We start from the raw sequence: 16,929 nt of genomic DNA, 5'->3' as shown, positions 1-16,929 counted from the left end.
TGTATCTACCACGGCTCGAACATGGGACCTTCCGCGTGTAAAGCGGACGTGATAACCACTACACCATAGATACGTAGTAATGCTGAAATTTCCAAGAGACCTAGCTTTTTTTATGTCTTATCACGATGGTCAAAATATGCATCTACCAGGGCTCGAACCTGGAACCTTCCGCGTGTAAAGCGGACGTGATAACCACTACACCATAGATACGTAGTAATACTGAGTTTTCCAAGAGACCTAGCTTTTTTATGTCCTATCACGATGGTCAAAATATGTATCTACCAGGGCTCGAACCTGGGTCCTTCCGCGTGTAAAGCGGACGTGATAACCACTACACTATAGCTACGTAGTAATACTGAGTTTTCCAAGAGATGTAGCTTTTTTATGTCCTATCACGATGGTCAAAATATGTATCAACCAGGGCTCGAACCTGGGACCTTCCGCGTGTAAAGCGGACGTGATAACCACTACACCATAGATACGTAGTAATGCTGAGTTTTCCAAGAGACCTAGCTTTTTTATGCCCAATCACGATGGACCAAATATGTATCTAGCAGGACTCGAACCTGGGACCTTCCGCGTGTAAAGCGGACGTGATAACCACTACACCATAGATACGTAGTAATACTGAGTTTTCCAAGAGAGATAGCTTTTTTATGTCCTATCACGATGGTCAAAATATGTATCTACCAGGGCTCGAACCTGGGACCATCCGCGAGTAAAGCGGACGTGATAACCACTACACCATAGATACGTCGTAATGCTGAGTTTTCCAAGAGACCTAGCTTTTTTATGCCCAAACACGATGGACAAAATATGTATCTAACAGGGCTCGATCCTGGGACCTTCCACGTGTTAGGCGGACGTGATAACCACTACACCATATATACGTAGTAATAATTAGTTTTCCGAGAGATCTAGCTAATTTTTATGCCCAATCACGATGGACAAAATATGTATCTACCAGGGCTCGAACCTGGGACCTTCCGCGTGTGAAGCAGACGTGATAACCACTACAACATAGATACGTAGTAATGCTGAAATTTCCAAGAGACCTAGCTTTTTTATGCCCAATCACGATGGACAAAATATGTATCTACCAGGGCTCGAACCTGGGACCTTCCGCGTGTTAGGCGGTCGTGATAACCACTACACCACAGATACGTAGTAATACTGAGTTTTCCGAGAGATCGAGCTTATTTTTATGCCCAATCACGATGGACAAAACATGTATCTACCAGGGCTCGAACCTGGGACCTTCCGCGTTTAAAGCGGACGTGATAACCACTTCACCATAGATACGTAGTAATACTGAGTTTTCCAAGAGACCTAGCTTTTTTATGTCTTATCACGATGGTCAAAATATGCATCTATCAGGGCTCGAACCTGGAACCTTCCGCGTGTAAAGCGGACGTGATAACCACTACACCATAGATACGTAGCAATGCTAAGTTTTCCGAGAGATCTAGCTAATTTTTATGCCCAATCACGATGGACAAAACATGTATCTACCAGGGCTCGAACATGGGACCTTCCGCGTGTAAAGCGGGCGTGATAACCACTACACCATAGATACGTAGTAATACTGAGTTTTCCAAGAGACCTAGCTTTTTTTATGTCCTATCACGATGGTCAAAATATGTATCTACCAGGGCTCGAACCTGGGACCTTCCGCGTGTAAAGCGGACGTGATAACCACTACACCATAGATACGTAGTAATGCTGAGTTTTACAAGAGACCTAGCTTTTATATGCCCAAACACGATGGACAAAATATGTATCTAACAGGGCTCGAACCTGGGACCTTCCACGTGTTAGGCGGACGTGATAACCACTACACCATATATACGTAGTAATATTGAGTTTTCCGAGAGATCTAGCTAATTTTTATGCCCAATCACGATGGACAAAACATGTATCTACCACGGCTCGAACATGGGACCTTCCGCGTGTAAAGCGGACGTGATAACCACTACACCATAGATACGTAGTAATGCTGAAATTTCCAAGAGACCTAGCTTTTTTTATGTCTTATCACGATGGTCAAAATATGCATCTACCAGGGCTCGAACCTGGAACCTTCCGCGTGTAAAGCGGACGTGATAACCACTACACCATAGATACGTAGTAATACTGAGTTTTCCAAGAGACCTAGCTTTTTTATGTCCTATCACGATGGTCAAAATATGTATCTACCAGGGCTCGAACCTGGGACCTTCCGCGTGTAAAGCGGACGTGATAACCACTACACTATAGCTACGTAGTAATACTGAGTTTTCCAAGAGACGTAGCTTTTTTATGTCCTATCACGATGGTCAAAATATGTATCAACCAGGGCTCGATCCTGGGACCTTCCGCGTGTAAAGCGGACGTGATAACCACTACACCATAGATACGTAGTAATGCTGAGTTTTCCAAGAGACCTAGCTTTTTTATGCCCAATCACGATGGACCAAATATGTATCTACCAGGGCTCGAACCTGGGACCTTCCGCGTGTAAAGCGGACGTGATAACCACTACACCATAGATACGTAGTAATATTGAGTTTTCCGAGAGATCTAGCTAATTTTTATGCCCAATCACGATGGACAAAACATGTATCTACCACGGCTCGAACATGGGACCTTCCGCGTGTAAAGCGGACGTGATAACCACTACACCATAGATACGTAGTAATGCTGAAATTTCCAAGAGACCTAGCTTTTTTTATGTCTTATCACGATGGTCAAAATATGCATCTACCAGGGCTCGAACCTGGAACCTTCCGCGTGTAAAGCGGACGTGATAACCACTACACCATAGATACGTAGTAATACTGAGTTTTCCAAGAGACCTAGCTTTTTTATGTCCTATCACGATGGTCAAAATATGTATCTACCAGGGCTCGAACCTGGGACCTTCCGCGTGTAAAGCGGACGTGATAACCACTACACTATAGCTACGTAGTAATACTGAGTTTTCCAAGAGACGTAGCTTTTTTATGTCCTATCACGATGGTCAAAATATGTATCAACCAGGGCTCGATCCTGGGACCTTCCGCGTGTAAAGCGGACGTGATAACCACTACACCATAGATACGTAGTAATGCTGAGTTTTCCAAGAGACCTAGCTTTTTTATGCCCAATCACGATGGACCAAATATGTATCTACCAGGGCTCGAACCTGGGACCTTCCGCGTGTAAAGCGGACGTGATAACCACTACACCATAGATACGTAGTAATATTGAGTTTTCCGAGAGATCTAGCTAATTTTTATGCCCAATCACGATGGACAAAACATGTATCTACCACGGCTCGAACATGGGACCTTCCGCGTGTAAAGCGGACGTGATAACCACTACACCATAGATACGTAGTAATGCTGAAATTTCCAAGAGACCTAGCTTTTTTTATGTCTTATCACGATGGTCAAAATATGCATCTACCAGGGCTCGAACCTGGAACCTTCCGCGTGTAAAGCGGACGTGATAACCACTACACCATAGATACGTAGTAATACTGAGTTTTCCAAGAGACCTAGCTTTTTTATGTCCTATCACGATGGTCAAAATATGTATCTACCAGGGCTCGAACCTGGGACCTTCCGCGTGTAAAGCGGACGTGATAACCACTACACTATAGCTACGTAGTAATACTGAGTTTTCCAAGAGACGTAGCTTTTTTATGTCCTATCACGATGGTCAAAATATGTATCAACCAGGGCTCGATCCTGGGACCTTCCGCGTGTAAAGCGGACGCGATAACCACTACACCATAGATACGTAGTAATGCTGAGTTTTCCAAGAGACCTAGCTTTTTTATGCCCAATCACGATGGACCAAATATGTATCTACCAGGGCTCGAACCTGGGACCTTCCGCGTGTAAAGCGGACGTGATAACCACTACACCATAGATACGTAGTAATACTGAGTTTTCCAAGAGAGTTAGCTTTTTTATGTCCTATCACGATGGTCAAAATATGTATCTACCAGGGCTCGAACCTGGGACCATCCGCGAGTAAAGCGGACGTGATAACCACTACACCATAGATACGTCGTAATGCTGAGTTTTCCAAGAGACCTAGCTTTTTTATGCCCAAACACGATGGACAAAATATGTATCTAACAGGGCTCGAACCTGGGACCTTCCACGTGTTAGGCGGACGTGATAACCACTACACCATATATACGTAGTAATAATTAGTTTTCCGAGAGATCTAGCTAATTTTTATGCCCAATCACGATGGACAAAATATGTATCTACCACGGCTCGAACCTGGGACCTTCCGCGTGTGAAGCAGACGTGATAACCACTACAACATAGATACGTAGTAATGCTGAAATTTCCAAGAGACCTAGCTTTTTTATGCCGAATCACGATGGACAAAATATGTATCTACCAGGGCTCGAACCTGGGACCTTCCGCGTGTTAGGCGGACGTGATAACCACTACACCACAGATACGTAGTAATTCTGAGTTTTCCGAGAGATCGAGCTTATTTTTATGCCCAATCACGATGGACAAAACATGTATCTACCAGGGCTCGAACCTGGGACCTTCCGCGTTTAAATCGGACGTGATAACCACTTCACCATAGATACGTAGTAATACTGAGTTTTCCAAGAGACCTAGCTTTTTTTATGTCTTATCACGATGGTCAAAATATGCATCTACCAGGGCTCGAACCTGGAAATTTCCGCGTGTAAAGCGGACGTGATAACCACTACACTATAGCTACGTAGTAATACTGAGTTTTCCAAGAGACGTAGCTTTTTTATGTCCTATCACGATGGTCAAAATATGTATCTACCAGGGCTCGAACCTAGGACCTTCCGCGTGTAAAGCGGACGTGATAACCACTACACCATAGATACGTAGTAATGCTGAGTTTTCCAAGAGACCTAGCTTTTTTATGCCCAATCACGATGGACAAAATATGTATCTACCAGGGCTCGAACCTGGGACCTTCCGCGTGTAAAGCGGACGTGATAACCACTACACCATAGATACGTAGTAATACTGAGTTTTCCAAGAGAGCTAGCTTTTTTATGTCCTATCACGATGGTCAAAATATGTATCTACAAGGGCTCGAACCTTGGACCATCCGCGAGTAAAGCGGACGTGATAACCACTACACCATAGATACGTCGTGATGCTGAGTTTTCCAAGAGACCTAGCTTTTTTATGCCCAAACACGATGGACAAAACATGTATCTACCAGGGCTCGAACATGGGACCTTCCGCGTGTAAAGCGGGCGTGATAACCACTACACCATAGATACGTAGTAATACTGAGTTTTCCAAGAGACCTAGCTTTTTTTATGTCCTATCACGATGGTCAAAATATGTATCTACCAGGGCTCGAACCTGGGACCTTCCGCGTGTAAAGCGGACGTGATAACCACTACACCATAGATACGTAGCAATGCTAAGTTTTCCGAGAGATCTAGCTAATTTTTATGCCCAATCACGATGGACAAAACATGTATCTACCAGGGCTCGAACATGGGACCTTCCGCGTGTAAAGCGGGCGTGATAACCACTACACCATAGATACGTAGTAATACTGAGTTTTCCAAGAGACCTAGCTTTTTTTATGTCCTATCACGATGGTCAAAATATGTATCTACCAGGGCTCGAACCTGGGACCTTCCGCGTGTAAATCGGACGTGATAACCACTACACTATAGCTACGTAGTAATACTGAGTTTTCCAAGAGACGTAGCTTTTTTATGTCCTATGACGATGGTCAAAATATGTATCTACCAGGGCTCGAGCCTAGGACCTTCCGCGTGTAAAGCGGACGTGATAACCACTACACCATAGATACGTAGTAATGCTGAGTTTTCCAAGAGACCTAGCTTTTTTATGCCCAATCACGATGGACAAAATATGTATCTCCCAGGGCTCGAACCTGGGACCTTCCGCGTGTAAAGCGGACGTTATAACCACTACACCATAGATACGTAGTAATACTGAGTTTTCCAAGAGAGCTAGCTTTTTTATGTCCTATCACGATGGTCAAAATATGTATCTACCAGGGCTCGAACCTTGGACCATCCGCGAGTAAAGCGGACGTGATAACCACTACACCATAGATACGTCGTGATGCTGAGTTTTCCAAGAGACCTAGCTTTTTTATGCCCAAACACGATGGACAAAATATGTATCTAACAGGGCTCGAACCTGGGACCTTCCACGTGTTAGGCGGACGTGATAACCACTACACCATATATACGTAGTAATACTGAGTTTTCCAAGAGACCTAGCTTTTTTTATGTCCTATCACGATGGTCAAAATATGTATCTACCAGGGCTCGAACCTGGGACCTTCCGCGTGTAAACGGACGTGATAACCACTACACCATAGATACGTAGCAATGCTAAGTTTTCCGAGAGATCTAGCTAATTTTTATGCCCAATCACGATGGACAAAACATGTATCTACCAGGGCTCGAACATGGGACCTTCCGCGTGTAAAGCGGGCGTGATAACCACTACACCATAGATACGTAGTAATACTGAGTTTTCCAAGAGACCTAGCTTTTTTTATGTCCTATCACGATGGTCAAAATATGTATCTACCAGGGCTCGAACCTGGGACCTTCCGCGTGTAAAGCGGACGTGATAACCACTACACCATAGATACGTAGCAATGCTAAGTTTTCCGAGAGATCTAGCTAATTTTTATGCCCAATCACGATGGACAAAACATGTATCTACCAGGGCTCGAACATGGGACCTTCCGCGTGTAAAGCGGGCGTGATAACCACTACACCATAGATACGTAGTAATACTGAGTTTTCCAAGAGACCTAGCTTTTTTTATGTCCTATCACGATGGTCAAAATATGTATCTACCAGGGCTCGAACCTGGGACCTTCCGCGTGTAAAGCGGACGTGATAACCACTACACTATAGCTACGTAGTAATACTGAGTTTTCCAAGAGACGTAGCTTTTTTATGTCCTATGACGATGGTCAAAATATGTATCTACCAGGGCTCGAACCTAGGACCTTCCGCGTGTAAAGCGGACGTGATAACCACTACACCATAGATACGTAGTAATGCTGAGTTTTCCAAGAGACCTAGCTTTTTTATGCCCAATCACGATGGACAAAATATGTATCTCCCAGGGCTCGAACCTGGGACCTTCCGCGTGTAAAGCGGACGTGATAACCACTACACCATAGATACGTAGTAATACTGAGTTTTCCAAGAGAGCTAGCTTTTTTATGTCCTATCACGATGGTCAAAATATGTATCTACCAGGGCTCGAACCTTGGACCATCCGCGAGTAAAGCGGACGTGATAACCACTACACCATAGATACGTCGTGATGCTGAGTTTTCCAAGAGACCTAGCTTTTTTATGCCCAAACACGATGGACAAAATATGTATCTAACAGGGCTCGAACCTGGGACCTTCCACGTGTTAGGCGGACGTGATAACCACTACACCATATATACGTAGTAATACTGAGTTTTCCAAGAGACCTAGCTTTTTTTATGTCCTATCACGATGGTCAAAATATGTATCTACCAGGGCTCGAACCTGGGACCTTCCGCGTGTAAACGGACGTGATAACCACTACACCATAGATACGTAGCAATGCTAAGTTTTCCGAGAGATCTAGCTAATTTTTATGCCCAATCACGATGGACAAAACATGTATCTACCAGGGCTCGAACATGGGACCTTCCGCGTGTAAAGCGGACGTGATAACCACTACACCATAGATACGTAGTAATACTGAGTTTTCCAAGAGACCTAGCTTTTTTTATGTCCTATCATGATGGTCAAAATATGTATCTACCAGGGCTCGAACCTGGGACCTTCCGCGTGTAAAGCGGACGTGATAACCACTACACCATTGATACGTAGCAATGCTAAGTTTTCCGAGAGATCTAGCTAATTTTTATGCCCAATCACGATGGACAAAACATGTATCTACCAGGGCTCGAACATGGGACCTTCCGCGTGTAAAGCGGACGTGATAACCACTACACCATAGATACGTAGTAATACTGAGTTTTCCAAGAGACCTAGCTTTTTTTATGTCCTATCACGATGATCAAAATATGTATCTACCAGGGCTCGAACCTGGGACCTTCCGCGTGTAAAGCGGACGTGATAACCACTACACTATAGCTACGTAGTAATACTGAGTTTTCCAAGAGACGTAGCTTTTTTATGTCCTATCACGATGGTCAAAATATGTATCTACCAGGGCTCGAACCTGGGACCTTCCGCTTGTAAAGCGGACGTGATAACCACTACACCATAGATACGTAGCAATGCTAAGTTTTCCGAGAGATCTAGCTAATTTTTATGCCCAATCACGATGGACAAATCATGTATCTACCAGGGCTCGAACATGGGACCTTCCGCGTGTAAAGCGGACGTGATAACCACTACACCATAGATACGTAGTAATACTGAGTTTTCCAAGAGACCTAGCTTTTTTTATGTCCTATCACGATGGTCAAAATATGTATCTACCAGGGCTCGAACCTGGGACCTTCCGCGTGTAAAGCGGACGTGATAACCACTACACCATAGATACGTAGTAATGCTGAGTTTTCCAAGAGACCTAGCTTTTATATGCCCAAACACGATGGACAAAATATGTATCTAACAGGGCTCGAACCTGGGACCTTCCACGTGTTAGGCGGACGTGATAACCACTACACCATATATACGTAGTAATATTGAGTTTTCCGAGAGATCTAGCTAATTTTTATGCCCAATCACGATGGACAAAACATGTATCTACCACGGCTCGAACATGGGACCTTCCGCGTGTAAAGCGGACGTGATAACCACTACACCATAGATACGTAGTAATGCTGAAATTTCCAAGAGACCTAGCTTTTTTTATGTCTTATCACGATGGTCAAAATATGCATCTACCAGGGCTCGAACCTGGAACCTTCCGCGTGTAAAGCGGACGTGATAACCACTACACCATAGATACGTAGTAATACTGAGTTTTCCAAGAGACCTAGCTTTTTTATGTCCTATCACGATGGTCAAAATATGTATCTACCAGGGCTCGAACCTGGGACCTTCCGCGTGTAAAGCGGACGTGATAACCACTACACTATAGCTACGTAGTAATACTGAGTTTTCCAAGAGACGTAGCTTTTTTATGTCCTATCACGATGGTCAAAATATGTATCAACCAGGGCTCGATCCTGGGACCTTCCGCGTGTAAAGCGGACGTGATAACCACTACACCATAGATACGTAGTAATGCTGAGTTTTCCAAGAGACCTAGCTTTTTTATGCCCAATCACGATGGACCAAATATGTATCTACCAGGGCTCGAACCTGGGACCTTCCGCGTGTAAAGCGGACGTGATAACCACTACACCATAGATACGTAGTAATATTGAGTTTTCCGAGAGATCTAGCTAATTTTTATGCCCAATCACGATGGACAAAACATGTATCTACCACGGCTCGAACATGGGACCTTCCGCGTGTAAAGCGGACGTGATAACCACTACACCATAGATACGTAGTAATGCTGAAATTTCCAAGAGACCTAGCTTTTTTTATGTCTTATCACGATGGTCAAAATATGCATCTACCAGGGCTCGAACCTGGAACCTTCCGCGTGTAAAGCGGACGTGATAACCACTACACCATAGATACGTAGTAATACTGAGTTTTCCAAGAGACCTAGCTTTTTTATGTCCTATCACGATGGTCAAAATATGTATCTACCAGGGCTCGAACCTGGGACCTTCCGCGTGTAAAGCGGACGTGATAACCACTACACTATAGCTACGTAGTAATACTGAGTTTTCCAAGAGACGTAGCTTTTTTATGTCCTATCACGATGGTCAAAATATGTATCAACCAGGGCTCGATCCTGGGACCTTCCGCGTGTAAAGCGGACGTGATAACCACTACACCATAGATACGTAGTAATGCTGAGTTTTCCAAGAGACCTAGCTTTTTTATGCCCAATCACGATGGACCAAATATGTATCTACCAGGGCTCGAACCTGGGACCTTCCGCGTGTAAAGCGGACGTGATAACCACTACACCATAGATACGTAGTAATATTGAGTTTTCCGAGAGATCTAGCTAATTTTTATGCCCAATCACGATGGACAAAACATGTATCTACCACGGCTCGAACATGGGACCTTCCGCGTGTAAAGCGGACGTGATAACCACTACACCATAGATACGTAGTAATGCTGAAATTTCCAAGAGACCTAGCTTTTTTTATGTCTTATCACGATGGTCAAAATATGCATCTACCAGGGCTCGAACCTGGAACCTTCCGCGTGTAAAGCGGACGTGATAACCACTACACCATAGATACGTAGTAATACTGAGTTTTCCAAGAGACCTAGCTTTTTTATGTCCTATCACGATGGTCAAAATATGTATCTACCAGGGCTCGAACCTGGGACCTTCCGCGTGTAAAGCTGACGTGATAACCACTACACTATAGCTACGTAGTAATACTGAGTTTTCCAAGAGACGTAGCTTTTTTATGTCCTATCACGATGGTCAAAATATGTATCAACCAGGGCTCGATCCTGGGACCTTCCGCGTGTAAAGCGGACGTGATAACCACTACACCATAGATACGTAGTAATGCTGAGTTTTCCAAGAGACCTAGCTTTTTTATGCCCAATCACGATGGACCAAATATGTATCTACCAGGGCTCGAACCTGGGACCTTCCGCGTGTAAAGCGGACGTGATAACCACTACACCATAGATACGTAGTAATACTGAGTTTTCCAAGAGAGATAGCTTTTTTATGTCCTATCACGATGGTCAAAATATGTATCTACCAGGGCTCGAACCTGGGACCATCCGCGAGTAAAGCGGACGTGATAACCACAACAACATAGATACGTAGTAATGCTGAAATTTCCAAGAGACCTAGCTTTTTTATGCCGAATCACGATGGACAAAATATGTATCTACCAGGGCTCGAACCTGGGACCTTCCGCGTGTTAGGCGGACGTGATAACCACTACACCACAGATACGTAGTAATTCTGAGTTTTCCGAGAGATCGAGCTTATTTTTATGCCCAATCACGATGGACAAAACATGTATCTACCAGGGCTCGAACCTGGGACCTTCCGCGTTTAAAGCGGACGTGATAACCACTTCACCATAGATACGTAGTAATACTGAGTTTTCCAAGAGACCTAGCTTTTTTTATGTCTTATCACGATGGTCAAAATATGCATCTACCAGGGCTCGAACCTGGAACCTTCCGCGTGTAAAGCGGACGTGATAACCACTACACTATAGCTACGTAGTAATACTGAGTTTTCCAAGAGACGTAGCTTTTTTATGTCCTATCACGATGGTCAAAATATGTATCTACCAGGGCTCGAACCTAGGACCTTCCGCGTGTAAAGCGGACGTGATAACCACTACACCATAGATACGTAGTAATGCTGAGTTTTCCAAGAGACCTAGCTTTTTTATGCCCAATCACGATGGACAAAATATGTATCTACCAGGGCTCGAACCTGGGACCTTCCGCGTGTAAAGCGGACGTGATAACCACTACACCATAGATACGTAGTAATACTGAGTTTTCCAAGAGAGCTAGCTTTTTTATGTCCTATCACGATGGTCAAAATATGTATCTACCAGGGCTCGAACCTTGGACCATCCGCGAGTAAAGCGGACGTGATAACCACTACACCATAGATACGTCGTGATGCTGAGTTTTCCAAGAGACCTAGCTTTTTTATGCCCAAACACGATGGACAAAATATGTATCTAACAGGGCTCCAACCTGGGACCTTCCACGTGTTACGCGGACGTGATAACCACTACACCATATATACGTAGTAATACTGAGTTTTCCAAGAGACCTAGCTTTTTTATATCCTATCACGATGGTCAAAATATGTATCTACCAGGGCTCGAACCTGGGACCCTCCGCGTGTAAAGCGGACGTGATTACCACTACACCATAGATGCGTAGCAATGCTAAGTTTTCCGAGAGATCTAGCTAATTTTTATGCCCAATCACGATGGACAAAACATGTATCTACCAGGGCTCGAACATGGGACCTTCCGCGTGTAAAGCGGGCGTGATAACCACTACACCATAGATACGTAGTAATACTGAGTTTTCCAAGAGACCTAGCTTTTTTATGTCCTATCACGATGGTCAAAATATGTATCTACCAGGGCTCGAACCTGGGACCTTCCGCGTGTAAAGCGGACGTGATAACCACTACACCATAGATACGTAGCAATGCTAAGTTTTCCGAGAGATCTAGCTAATTTTTATGCCCAATCACGATGGACAAAACATGTATCTACCAGGGCTCGAACATGGGACCTTCCGCGTGTAAAGCGGGCGTGATAACCACTACACCATAGATACGTAGTAATACTGAGTTTTCCAAGAGACCTAGCTTTTTTTATGTCCTATCACGATGGTCAAAATATGTATCTACCAGGGCTCGAACCTGGGACCTTCCGCGTGTAAAGCGGACGTGATAACCACTACACTATAGCTACGTAGTAATACTGAGTTTTCCAAGAGACGTAGCTTTTTTATGTCCTATGACGATGGTCAAAATATGTATCTACCAGGGCTCGAACCTAGGACCTTCCGCGTGTAAAGCGGACGTGATAACCACTACACCATAGATACGTAGTAATGCTGAGTTTTCCAAGAGACCTAGCTTTTTTATGCCCAATCACGATGGACAAAATATGTATCTCCCAGGGCTCGAACCTGGGACCTTCCGCGTGTAAAGCGGACGTTATAACCACTACACCATAGATACGTAGTAATACTGAGTTTTCCAAGAGAGCTAGCTTTTTTATGTCCTATCACGATGGTCAAAATATGTATCTACCAGGGCTCGAACCTTGGACCATCCGCGAGTAAAGCGGACGTGATAACCACTACACCATAGATACGTCGTGATGCTGAGTTTTCCAAGAGACCTAGCTTTTTTATGCCCAAACACGATGGACAAAATATGTATCTAACAGGGCTCGAACCTGGGACCTTCCACGTGTTAGGCGGACGTGATAACCACTACACCATATATACGTAGTAATACTGAGTTTTCCAAGAGACCTAGCTTTTTTTATGTCCTATCACGATGGTCAAAATATGTATCTACCAGGGCTCGAACCTGGGACCTTCCGCGTGTAAACGGACGTGATAACCACTACACCATAGATACGTAGCAATGCTAAGTTTTCCGAGAGATCTAGCTAATTTTTATGCCCAATCACGATGGACAAAACATGTATCTACCAGGGCTCGAACATGGGACCTTCCGCGTGTAAAGCGGGCGTGATAACCACTACACCATAGATACGTAGTAATACTGAGTTTTCCAAGAGACCTAGCTTTTTTTATGTCCTATCACGATGGTCAGAATATGTATCTACCAGGGCTCGAACCTGGGACCTTCCGCGTGTAAAGCGGACGTGATAACCACTACACCATAGATACGTAGCAATGCTAAGTTTTCCGAGAGATCTAGCTAATTTTTATGCCCAATCACGATGGACAAAACATGTATCTTCCAGGGCTCGAACATGGGACCTTCCGCGTGTAAAGCGGGCGTGATAACCACTACACCATAGATACGTAGTAATACTGAGTTTTCCAAGAGACCTAGCTTTTTTTATGTCCTATCACGATGGTCAAAATATGTATCTACCAGGGCTCGAACCTGGGACCTTCCGCGTGTAAAGCGGACGTGATAACCACTACACTATAGCTACGTAGTAATACTGAGTTTTCCAAGAGACGTAGCTTTTTTATGTCCTATGACGATGGTCAAAATATGTATCTACCAGGGCTCGAACCTAGGACCTTCCGCGTGTAAAGCGGACGTGATAACCACTACACCATAGATACGTAGTAATGCTGAGTTTTCCAAGAGACCTAGCTTTTTTATGCCCAATCACGATGGACAAAATATGTATCTCCCAGGGCTCGAACCTGGGACCTTCCGCGTGTAAAGCGGACGTGATAACCACTACACCATAGATACGTAGTAATACTGAGTTTTCCAAGAGAGCTAGCTTTTTTATGTCCTATCACGATGGTCAAAATATGTATCTACCAGGGCTCGAACCTTGGACCATCCGCGAGTAAAGCGGACGTGATAACCACTACACCATAGATACGTCGTGATGCTGAGTTTTCCAAGAGACCTAGCTTTTTTATGCCCAAACACGATGGACAAAATATGTATCTAACAGGGCTCGAACCTGGGACCTTCCACGTGTTAGGCGGACGTGATAACCACTACACCATATATACGTAGTAATACTGAGTTTTCCAAGAGACCTAGCTTTTTTTATGTCCTATTACGATGGTCAAAATATGTATCTACCAGGGCTCGAACCTGGGACCTTCCGCGTGTAAACGGACGTGATAACCACTACACCATAGATACGTAGCAATGCTAAGTTTTCCGAGAGATCTAGCTAATTTTTATGCCCAATCACGATGGACAAAACATGTATCTACCAGGGCTCGAACATGGGACCTTCCGCGTGTAAAGCGGACGTGATAACCACTACACCATAGATACGTAGTAATACTGAGTTTTCCAAGAGACCTAGCTTTTTTTATGTCCTATCACGATGGTCAAAATATGTATCTACCAGGGCTCGAACCTGGGACCTTCCGCGTGTAAAGCGGACGTGATAACCACTACACCATTGATACGTAGCAATGCTAAGTTTTCCGAGAGATCTAGCTAATTTTTATGCCCAATCACGATGGACAAAACATGTATCTACCAGGGCTCGAACATGGGACCTTCCGCGTGTAAAGCGGACGTGATAACCACTACACCATAGATACGTAGTAATACTGAGTTTTCCAAGAGACCTAGCTTTTTTTATGTCCTATCACGATGATCAAAATATGTATCTACCAGGGCTCGAACCTGGGACCTTCCGCGTGTAAAGCGGACGTGATAACCACTACACTATAGCTACGTAGTAATACTGAGTTTTCCAAGAGACGTAGCTTTTTTATGTCCTATCACGATGGTCAAAATATGTATCTACCAGGGCTCGAACCTGGGACCTTCCGCTTGTAAAGCGGACGTGATAACCACTACACCATAGATACGTAGCAATGCTAAGTTTTCCGAGAGATCTAGCTAATTTTTATGCCCAATCACGATGGACAAATCATGTATCTACCAGGGCTCGAACATGGGACCTTCCGCGTGTAAAGCGGACGTGATAACCACTACACCATAGATACGTAGTAATACTGAGTTTTCCAAGAGACCTAGCCTTTTTTATGTCCTATCACGATGGTCAAAATATGTATCTACCAGGGCTCGAACCTGGGACCTTCCGCGTGTAAAGCGGACGTGATAACCACTACACCATAGATACGTCGTAATGCTGAGTTTTCCAAGAGACCTAGCTTTTATATGCCCAAACACGATGGACAAAATATGTATCTAACAGGGCTCGAACCTGGGACCTTCCACGTGTTAGGCGGACGTGATAACCACTACACCATATATACGTAGTGATATTGAGTTTTCCGAGAGATCTAGCTAATTTTTATGCCCAATCACGATGGACAAAACATGTATCTACCACGGCTCGAACATGGGACCTTCCGCGTGTAAGGCGGACGTGATAACCACTACACCATTCATACGTAGTAATGCTGAAATTTCCAAGAGACCTAGCTTTTTTTATGTCTTATCACGATGGTCAAAATATGCATCTACCAGGGCTCGAACCTGGAACCTTCCGCGTGTAAAGCGGACGTGATAACCACTACACCATAGATACGTAGTAATACTGAGTTTTCCAAGAGACCTAGCTTTTTTATGTCCTATCACGATGGTCAAAATATGTATCTACCAGGGCTCGAACCTGTGACCTTCCGCGTGTAAAGCGGACGTGATAACCACTACACTATAGCTACGTAGTAATACTGAGTTTTCCAAGAGACGTAGCTTTTTTATGTCCTATCACGATGGTCAAAATATGTATCAACCAGGGCTCGAACCTGGGACCTTCCGCGTGTAAAGCGGACGTGATAACCACTACACCATAGATACGTAGTAATGCTGAGTTTTCCAAGAGACCTAGCTTTTTTATGCCCAATCACGATGGACCAAATATGTATCTACCAGGACTCGAACCTGGGACCTTCCGCGTGTAAAGCGGACGTGATAACCACTACACCATAGATACGTAGTAATACTGAGTTTTCCAAGAGAGATAGCTTTTTTATGTCCTATCACGATGGTCAAAATATGTATCTACCAGGGCTCGAACCTGGGACCATCCGCGAGTAAAGCGGACGTGATAACCACTACACCATAGATACGTCGTAATGCTGAGTTTTCCAAGAGACCTAGCTTTTTTATGCCCAAACACGATGGACAAAATATGTATCTAACAGGGCTCGAACCTGGGACCTTCCACGTGTTAGGCGGACGTGATAACCACTACACCATATATACGTAGTAATAATTAGTTTTCCGAGAGATCTAGCTAATTTTTATGCCCAATCACGATGGACAAAATATGTATCTAACAGGGCTCGAACCTGGGACCTTCCACGTGTTAGGCGGACGTGATAACCACTACACCATATATACGTAGTAATAATTAGTTTTCCGAGAGATCTAGCTAATTTTTATGCCCAATCACGATGGACAAAATATGTATCTACCAGGGCTCGAACCTGGGACCTTCCGCGTGTAAAGCGGACGTGATAACCACTACACCATAGATACGTAGTAATACTGACTTTTCCAAGAGAGATAGCTTTTTTATGTCCTATCACGATGGTCAAAATATGTATCTACCAGGGCTCGAACCTGGGACCATCCGCGAGTAGAGCGGACGTGATAACCACTACACCATAGATACGTCGTAATGCTGAGTTTTCCAAGAGACCTAGCTTTTTTATGCCCAAAC

General features: G+C 44.3%; 68 non-coding genes across 68 annotated transcripts; all 68 read right to left on the bottom strand.

The window, feature by feature from the left end:
• Positions 1–137: 137 nt before the first annotated feature.
• On the bottom strand, positions 138–210 carry TRNAV-UAC (transfer RNA valine (anticodon UAC)). The gene has a single exon. It is a non-coding gene; the product is annotated as a tRNA-Val (tRNA).
• A 63-nt stretch (positions 211–273) lies between these two features.
• TRNAV-UAC (transfer RNA valine (anticodon UAC)) lies at positions 274–346 on the bottom strand. Its single transcript has one exon. It is a non-coding gene; the product is annotated as a tRNA-Val (tRNA).
• Positions 347–409: 63 nt separating this feature from the next.
• TRNAV-UAC (transfer RNA valine (anticodon UAC)) lies at positions 410–482 on the bottom strand. Its single transcript has one exon. It is a non-coding gene; the product is annotated as a tRNA-Val (tRNA).
• Positions 483–545: 63 nt separating this feature from the next.
• Positions 546–618, bottom strand: TRNAV-UAC (transfer RNA valine (anticodon UAC)). Its single transcript has one exon. It is a non-coding gene; the product is annotated as a tRNA-Val (tRNA).
• Positions 619–681: 63 nt separating this feature from the next.
• On the bottom strand, positions 682–754 carry TRNAV-UAC (transfer RNA valine (anticodon UAC)). The gene has a single exon. It is a non-coding gene; the product is annotated as a tRNA-Val (tRNA).
• Positions 755–955: 201 nt separating this feature from the next.
• TRNAV-CAC (transfer RNA valine (anticodon CAC)) lies at positions 956–1,028 on the bottom strand. Its single transcript has one exon. It is a non-coding gene; the product is annotated as a tRNA-Val (tRNA).
• A 612-nt stretch (positions 1,029–1,640) lies between these two features.
• On the bottom strand, positions 1,641–1,713 carry TRNAV-UAC (transfer RNA valine (anticodon UAC)). The gene has a single exon. It is a non-coding gene; the product is annotated as a tRNA-Val (tRNA).
• Positions 1,714–2,051: 338 nt separating this feature from the next.
• On the bottom strand, positions 2,052–2,124 carry TRNAV-UAC (transfer RNA valine (anticodon UAC)). Its single transcript has one exon. It is a non-coding gene; the product is annotated as a tRNA-Val (tRNA).
• A 63-nt stretch (positions 2,125–2,187) lies between these two features.
• TRNAV-UAC (transfer RNA valine (anticodon UAC)) lies at positions 2,188–2,260 on the bottom strand. The gene has a single exon. It is a non-coding gene; the product is annotated as a tRNA-Val (tRNA).
• A 63-nt stretch (positions 2,261–2,323) lies between these two features.
• TRNAV-UAC (transfer RNA valine (anticodon UAC)) lies at positions 2,324–2,396 on the bottom strand. Its single transcript has one exon. It is a non-coding gene; the product is annotated as a tRNA-Val (tRNA).
• Positions 2,397–2,459: 63 nt separating this feature from the next.
• Positions 2,460–2,532, bottom strand: TRNAV-UAC (transfer RNA valine (anticodon UAC)). Its single transcript has one exon. It is a non-coding gene; the product is annotated as a tRNA-Val (tRNA).
• A 202-nt stretch (positions 2,533–2,734) lies between these two features.
• Positions 2,735–2,807, bottom strand: TRNAV-UAC (transfer RNA valine (anticodon UAC)). Its single transcript has one exon. It is a non-coding gene; the product is annotated as a tRNA-Val (tRNA).
• Positions 2,808–2,870: 63 nt separating this feature from the next.
• TRNAV-UAC (transfer RNA valine (anticodon UAC)) lies at positions 2,871–2,943 on the bottom strand. Its single transcript has one exon. It is a non-coding gene; the product is annotated as a tRNA-Val (tRNA).
• Positions 2,944–3,006: 63 nt separating this feature from the next.
• TRNAV-UAC (transfer RNA valine (anticodon UAC)) lies at positions 3,007–3,079 on the bottom strand. Its single transcript has one exon. It is a non-coding gene; the product is annotated as a tRNA-Val (tRNA).
• A 63-nt stretch (positions 3,080–3,142) lies between these two features.
• TRNAV-UAC (transfer RNA valine (anticodon UAC)) lies at positions 3,143–3,215 on the bottom strand. Its single transcript has one exon. It is a non-coding gene; the product is annotated as a tRNA-Val (tRNA).
• Positions 3,216–3,417: 202 nt separating this feature from the next.
• Positions 3,418–3,490, bottom strand: TRNAV-UAC (transfer RNA valine (anticodon UAC)). Its single transcript has one exon. It is a non-coding gene; the product is annotated as a tRNA-Val (tRNA).
• Positions 3,491–3,553: 63 nt separating this feature from the next.
• TRNAV-UAC (transfer RNA valine (anticodon UAC)) lies at positions 3,554–3,626 on the bottom strand. The gene has a single exon. It is a non-coding gene; the product is annotated as a tRNA-Val (tRNA).
• A 199-nt stretch (positions 3,627–3,825) lies between these two features.
• On the bottom strand, positions 3,826–3,898 carry TRNAV-UAC (transfer RNA valine (anticodon UAC)). Its single transcript has one exon. It is a non-coding gene; the product is annotated as a tRNA-Val (tRNA).
• Positions 3,899–3,961: 63 nt separating this feature from the next.
• TRNAV-UAC (transfer RNA valine (anticodon UAC)) lies at positions 3,962–4,034 on the bottom strand. Its single transcript has one exon. It is a non-coding gene; the product is annotated as a tRNA-Val (tRNA).
• Positions 4,035–4,371: 337 nt separating this feature from the next.
• Positions 4,372–4,444, bottom strand: TRNAV-AAC (transfer RNA valine (anticodon AAC)). The gene has a single exon. It is a non-coding gene; the product is annotated as a tRNA-Val (tRNA).
• Positions 4,445–4,782: 338 nt separating this feature from the next.
• Positions 4,783–4,855, bottom strand: TRNAV-UAC (transfer RNA valine (anticodon UAC)). Its single transcript has one exon. It is a non-coding gene; the product is annotated as a tRNA-Val (tRNA).
• A 63-nt stretch (positions 4,856–4,918) lies between these two features.
• TRNAV-UAC (transfer RNA valine (anticodon UAC)) lies at positions 4,919–4,991 on the bottom strand. The gene has a single exon. It is a non-coding gene; the product is annotated as a tRNA-Val (tRNA).
• Positions 4,992–5,327: 336 nt separating this feature from the next.
• Positions 5,328–5,400, bottom strand: TRNAV-UAC (transfer RNA valine (anticodon UAC)). Its single transcript has one exon. It is a non-coding gene; the product is annotated as a tRNA-Val (tRNA).
• Positions 5,401–6,557: 1,157 nt separating this feature from the next.
• On the bottom strand, positions 6,558–6,630 carry TRNAV-UAC (transfer RNA valine (anticodon UAC)). Its single transcript has one exon. It is a non-coding gene; the product is annotated as a tRNA-Val (tRNA).
• Positions 6,631–6,832: 202 nt separating this feature from the next.
• Positions 6,833–6,905, bottom strand: TRNAV-UAC (transfer RNA valine (anticodon UAC)). Its single transcript has one exon. It is a non-coding gene; the product is annotated as a tRNA-Val (tRNA).
• A 63-nt stretch (positions 6,906–6,968) lies between these two features.
• Positions 6,969–7,041, bottom strand: TRNAV-UAC (transfer RNA valine (anticodon UAC)). The gene has a single exon. It is a non-coding gene; the product is annotated as a tRNA-Val (tRNA).
• A 63-nt stretch (positions 7,042–7,104) lies between these two features.
• TRNAV-UAC (transfer RNA valine (anticodon UAC)) lies at positions 7,105–7,177 on the bottom strand. The gene has a single exon. It is a non-coding gene; the product is annotated as a tRNA-Val (tRNA).
• A 473-nt stretch (positions 7,178–7,650) lies between these two features.
• On the bottom strand, positions 7,651–7,723 carry TRNAV-UAC (transfer RNA valine (anticodon UAC)). Its single transcript has one exon. It is a non-coding gene; the product is annotated as a tRNA-Val (tRNA).
• Positions 7,724–7,787: 64 nt separating this feature from the next.
• Positions 7,788–7,860, bottom strand: TRNAV-UAC (transfer RNA valine (anticodon UAC)). Its single transcript has one exon. It is a non-coding gene; the product is annotated as a tRNA-Val (tRNA).
• Positions 7,861–7,925: 65 nt separating this feature from the next.
• Positions 7,926–7,998, bottom strand: TRNAV-UAC (transfer RNA valine (anticodon UAC)). Its single transcript has one exon. It is a non-coding gene; the product is annotated as a tRNA-Val (tRNA).
• Positions 7,999–8,062: 64 nt separating this feature from the next.
• TRNAV-UAC (transfer RNA valine (anticodon UAC)) lies at positions 8,063–8,135 on the bottom strand. The gene has a single exon. It is a non-coding gene; the product is annotated as a tRNA-Val (tRNA).
• Positions 8,136–8,198: 63 nt separating this feature from the next.
• TRNAV-UAC (transfer RNA valine (anticodon UAC)) lies at positions 8,199–8,271 on the bottom strand. The gene has a single exon. It is a non-coding gene; the product is annotated as a tRNA-Val (tRNA).
• A 65-nt stretch (positions 8,272–8,336) lies between these two features.
• Positions 8,337–8,409, bottom strand: TRNAV-UAC (transfer RNA valine (anticodon UAC)). Its single transcript has one exon. It is a non-coding gene; the product is annotated as a tRNA-Val (tRNA).
• Positions 8,410–8,473: 64 nt separating this feature from the next.
• Positions 8,474–8,546, bottom strand: TRNAV-UAC (transfer RNA valine (anticodon UAC)). The gene has a single exon. It is a non-coding gene; the product is annotated as a tRNA-Val (tRNA).
• Positions 8,547–8,884: 338 nt separating this feature from the next.
• Positions 8,885–8,957, bottom strand: TRNAV-UAC (transfer RNA valine (anticodon UAC)). Its single transcript has one exon. It is a non-coding gene; the product is annotated as a tRNA-Val (tRNA).
• A 63-nt stretch (positions 8,958–9,020) lies between these two features.
• TRNAV-UAC (transfer RNA valine (anticodon UAC)) lies at positions 9,021–9,093 on the bottom strand. Its single transcript has one exon. It is a non-coding gene; the product is annotated as a tRNA-Val (tRNA).
• Positions 9,094–9,156: 63 nt separating this feature from the next.
• Positions 9,157–9,229, bottom strand: TRNAV-UAC (transfer RNA valine (anticodon UAC)). Its single transcript has one exon. It is a non-coding gene; the product is annotated as a tRNA-Val (tRNA).
• Positions 9,230–9,292: 63 nt separating this feature from the next.
• Positions 9,293–9,365, bottom strand: TRNAV-UAC (transfer RNA valine (anticodon UAC)). The gene has a single exon. It is a non-coding gene; the product is annotated as a tRNA-Val (tRNA).
• Positions 9,366–9,567: 202 nt separating this feature from the next.
• TRNAV-UAC (transfer RNA valine (anticodon UAC)) lies at positions 9,568–9,640 on the bottom strand. Its single transcript has one exon. It is a non-coding gene; the product is annotated as a tRNA-Val (tRNA).
• A 63-nt stretch (positions 9,641–9,703) lies between these two features.
• Positions 9,704–9,776, bottom strand: TRNAV-UAC (transfer RNA valine (anticodon UAC)). Its single transcript has one exon. It is a non-coding gene; the product is annotated as a tRNA-Val (tRNA).
• A 63-nt stretch (positions 9,777–9,839) lies between these two features.
• TRNAV-UAC (transfer RNA valine (anticodon UAC)) lies at positions 9,840–9,912 on the bottom strand. The gene has a single exon. It is a non-coding gene; the product is annotated as a tRNA-Val (tRNA).
• Positions 9,913–9,975: 63 nt separating this feature from the next.
• On the bottom strand, positions 9,976–10,048 carry TRNAV-UAC (transfer RNA valine (anticodon UAC)). Its single transcript has one exon. It is a non-coding gene; the product is annotated as a tRNA-Val (tRNA).
• A 202-nt stretch (positions 10,049–10,250) lies between these two features.
• TRNAV-UAC (transfer RNA valine (anticodon UAC)) lies at positions 10,251–10,323 on the bottom strand. Its single transcript has one exon. It is a non-coding gene; the product is annotated as a tRNA-Val (tRNA).
• Positions 10,324–10,522: 199 nt separating this feature from the next.
• TRNAV-UAC (transfer RNA valine (anticodon UAC)) lies at positions 10,523–10,595 on the bottom strand. Its single transcript has one exon. It is a non-coding gene; the product is annotated as a tRNA-Val (tRNA).
• Positions 10,596–10,658: 63 nt separating this feature from the next.
• Positions 10,659–10,731, bottom strand: TRNAV-UAC (transfer RNA valine (anticodon UAC)). Its single transcript has one exon. It is a non-coding gene; the product is annotated as a tRNA-Val (tRNA).
• A 199-nt stretch (positions 10,732–10,930) lies between these two features.
• Positions 10,931–11,003, bottom strand: TRNAV-AAC (transfer RNA valine (anticodon AAC)). The gene has a single exon. It is a non-coding gene; the product is annotated as a tRNA-Val (tRNA).
• A 338-nt stretch (positions 11,004–11,341) lies between these two features.
• Positions 11,342–11,414, bottom strand: TRNAV-UAC (transfer RNA valine (anticodon UAC)). The gene has a single exon. It is a non-coding gene; the product is annotated as a tRNA-Val (tRNA).
• Positions 11,415–11,477: 63 nt separating this feature from the next.
• On the bottom strand, positions 11,478–11,550 carry TRNAV-UAC (transfer RNA valine (anticodon UAC)). Its single transcript has one exon. It is a non-coding gene; the product is annotated as a tRNA-Val (tRNA).
• A 335-nt stretch (positions 11,551–11,885) lies between these two features.
• Positions 11,886–11,958, bottom strand: TRNAV-UAC (transfer RNA valine (anticodon UAC)). The gene has a single exon. It is a non-coding gene; the product is annotated as a tRNA-Val (tRNA).
• A 201-nt stretch (positions 11,959–12,159) lies between these two features.
• TRNAV-UAC (transfer RNA valine (anticodon UAC)) lies at positions 12,160–12,232 on the bottom strand. The gene has a single exon. It is a non-coding gene; the product is annotated as a tRNA-Val (tRNA).
• A 202-nt stretch (positions 12,233–12,434) lies between these two features.
• On the bottom strand, positions 12,435–12,507 carry TRNAV-UAC (transfer RNA valine (anticodon UAC)). Its single transcript has one exon. It is a non-coding gene; the product is annotated as a tRNA-Val (tRNA).
• Positions 12,508–12,570: 63 nt separating this feature from the next.
• TRNAV-UAC (transfer RNA valine (anticodon UAC)) lies at positions 12,571–12,643 on the bottom strand. Its single transcript has one exon. It is a non-coding gene; the product is annotated as a tRNA-Val (tRNA).
• Positions 12,644–13,389: 746 nt separating this feature from the next.
• TRNAV-UAC (transfer RNA valine (anticodon UAC)) lies at positions 13,390–13,462 on the bottom strand. The gene has a single exon. It is a non-coding gene; the product is annotated as a tRNA-Val (tRNA).
• Positions 13,463–13,664: 202 nt separating this feature from the next.
• On the bottom strand, positions 13,665–13,737 carry TRNAV-UAC (transfer RNA valine (anticodon UAC)). Its single transcript has one exon. It is a non-coding gene; the product is annotated as a tRNA-Val (tRNA).
• Positions 13,738–13,800: 63 nt separating this feature from the next.
• Positions 13,801–13,873, bottom strand: TRNAV-UAC (transfer RNA valine (anticodon UAC)). Its single transcript has one exon. It is a non-coding gene; the product is annotated as a tRNA-Val (tRNA).
• Positions 13,874–13,936: 63 nt separating this feature from the next.
• Positions 13,937–14,009, bottom strand: TRNAV-UAC (transfer RNA valine (anticodon UAC)). The gene has a single exon. It is a non-coding gene; the product is annotated as a tRNA-Val (tRNA).
• Positions 14,010–14,482: 473 nt separating this feature from the next.
• TRNAV-UAC (transfer RNA valine (anticodon UAC)) lies at positions 14,483–14,555 on the bottom strand. Its single transcript has one exon. It is a non-coding gene; the product is annotated as a tRNA-Val (tRNA).
• A 64-nt stretch (positions 14,556–14,619) lies between these two features.
• Positions 14,620–14,692, bottom strand: TRNAV-UAC (transfer RNA valine (anticodon UAC)). Its single transcript has one exon. It is a non-coding gene; the product is annotated as a tRNA-Val (tRNA).
• A 65-nt stretch (positions 14,693–14,757) lies between these two features.
• TRNAV-UAC (transfer RNA valine (anticodon UAC)) lies at positions 14,758–14,830 on the bottom strand. Its single transcript has one exon. It is a non-coding gene; the product is annotated as a tRNA-Val (tRNA).
• A 64-nt stretch (positions 14,831–14,894) lies between these two features.
• TRNAV-UAC (transfer RNA valine (anticodon UAC)) lies at positions 14,895–14,967 on the bottom strand. Its single transcript has one exon. It is a non-coding gene; the product is annotated as a tRNA-Val (tRNA).
• Positions 14,968–15,030: 63 nt separating this feature from the next.
• On the bottom strand, positions 15,031–15,103 carry TRNAV-UAC (transfer RNA valine (anticodon UAC)). The gene has a single exon. It is a non-coding gene; the product is annotated as a tRNA-Val (tRNA).
• Positions 15,104–15,168: 65 nt separating this feature from the next.
• On the bottom strand, positions 15,169–15,241 carry TRNAV-UAC (transfer RNA valine (anticodon UAC)). Its single transcript has one exon. It is a non-coding gene; the product is annotated as a tRNA-Val (tRNA).
• A 64-nt stretch (positions 15,242–15,305) lies between these two features.
• TRNAV-UAC (transfer RNA valine (anticodon UAC)) lies at positions 15,306–15,378 on the bottom strand. Its single transcript has one exon. It is a non-coding gene; the product is annotated as a tRNA-Val (tRNA).
• Positions 15,379–15,716: 338 nt separating this feature from the next.
• TRNAV-UAC (transfer RNA valine (anticodon UAC)) lies at positions 15,717–15,789 on the bottom strand. Its single transcript has one exon. It is a non-coding gene; the product is annotated as a tRNA-Val (tRNA).
• Positions 15,790–15,988: 199 nt separating this feature from the next.
• TRNAV-UAC (transfer RNA valine (anticodon UAC)) lies at positions 15,989–16,061 on the bottom strand. The gene has a single exon. It is a non-coding gene; the product is annotated as a tRNA-Val (tRNA).
• A 63-nt stretch (positions 16,062–16,124) lies between these two features.
• Positions 16,125–16,197, bottom strand: TRNAV-UAC (transfer RNA valine (anticodon UAC)). The gene has a single exon. It is a non-coding gene; the product is annotated as a tRNA-Val (tRNA).
• A 63-nt stretch (positions 16,198–16,260) lies between these two features.
• On the bottom strand, positions 16,261–16,333 carry TRNAV-UAC (transfer RNA valine (anticodon UAC)). Its single transcript has one exon. It is a non-coding gene; the product is annotated as a tRNA-Val (tRNA).
• A 339-nt stretch (positions 16,334–16,672) lies between these two features.
• On the bottom strand, positions 16,673–16,745 carry TRNAV-UAC (transfer RNA valine (anticodon UAC)). The gene has a single exon. It is a non-coding gene; the product is annotated as a tRNA-Val (tRNA).
• Positions 16,746–16,929: the final 184 nt, after the last annotated feature.

Source organism: Phalangium opilio, unplaced genomic scaffold (assembly GCF_054372755.1).
Source record: "Phalangium opilio isolate 3A_F unplaced genomic scaffold, DU_Popi_V2 ptg000013l_1, whole genome shotgun sequence".
Taxonomy (NCBI): domain Eukaryota; kingdom Metazoa; phylum Arthropoda; class Arachnida; order Opiliones; family Phalangiidae; genus Phalangium; species Phalangium opilio.
The sequence above is the reverse complement of the archived record's forward strand: the minus strand, read 5'-3'. Positions and strand labels throughout refer to the sequence as shown.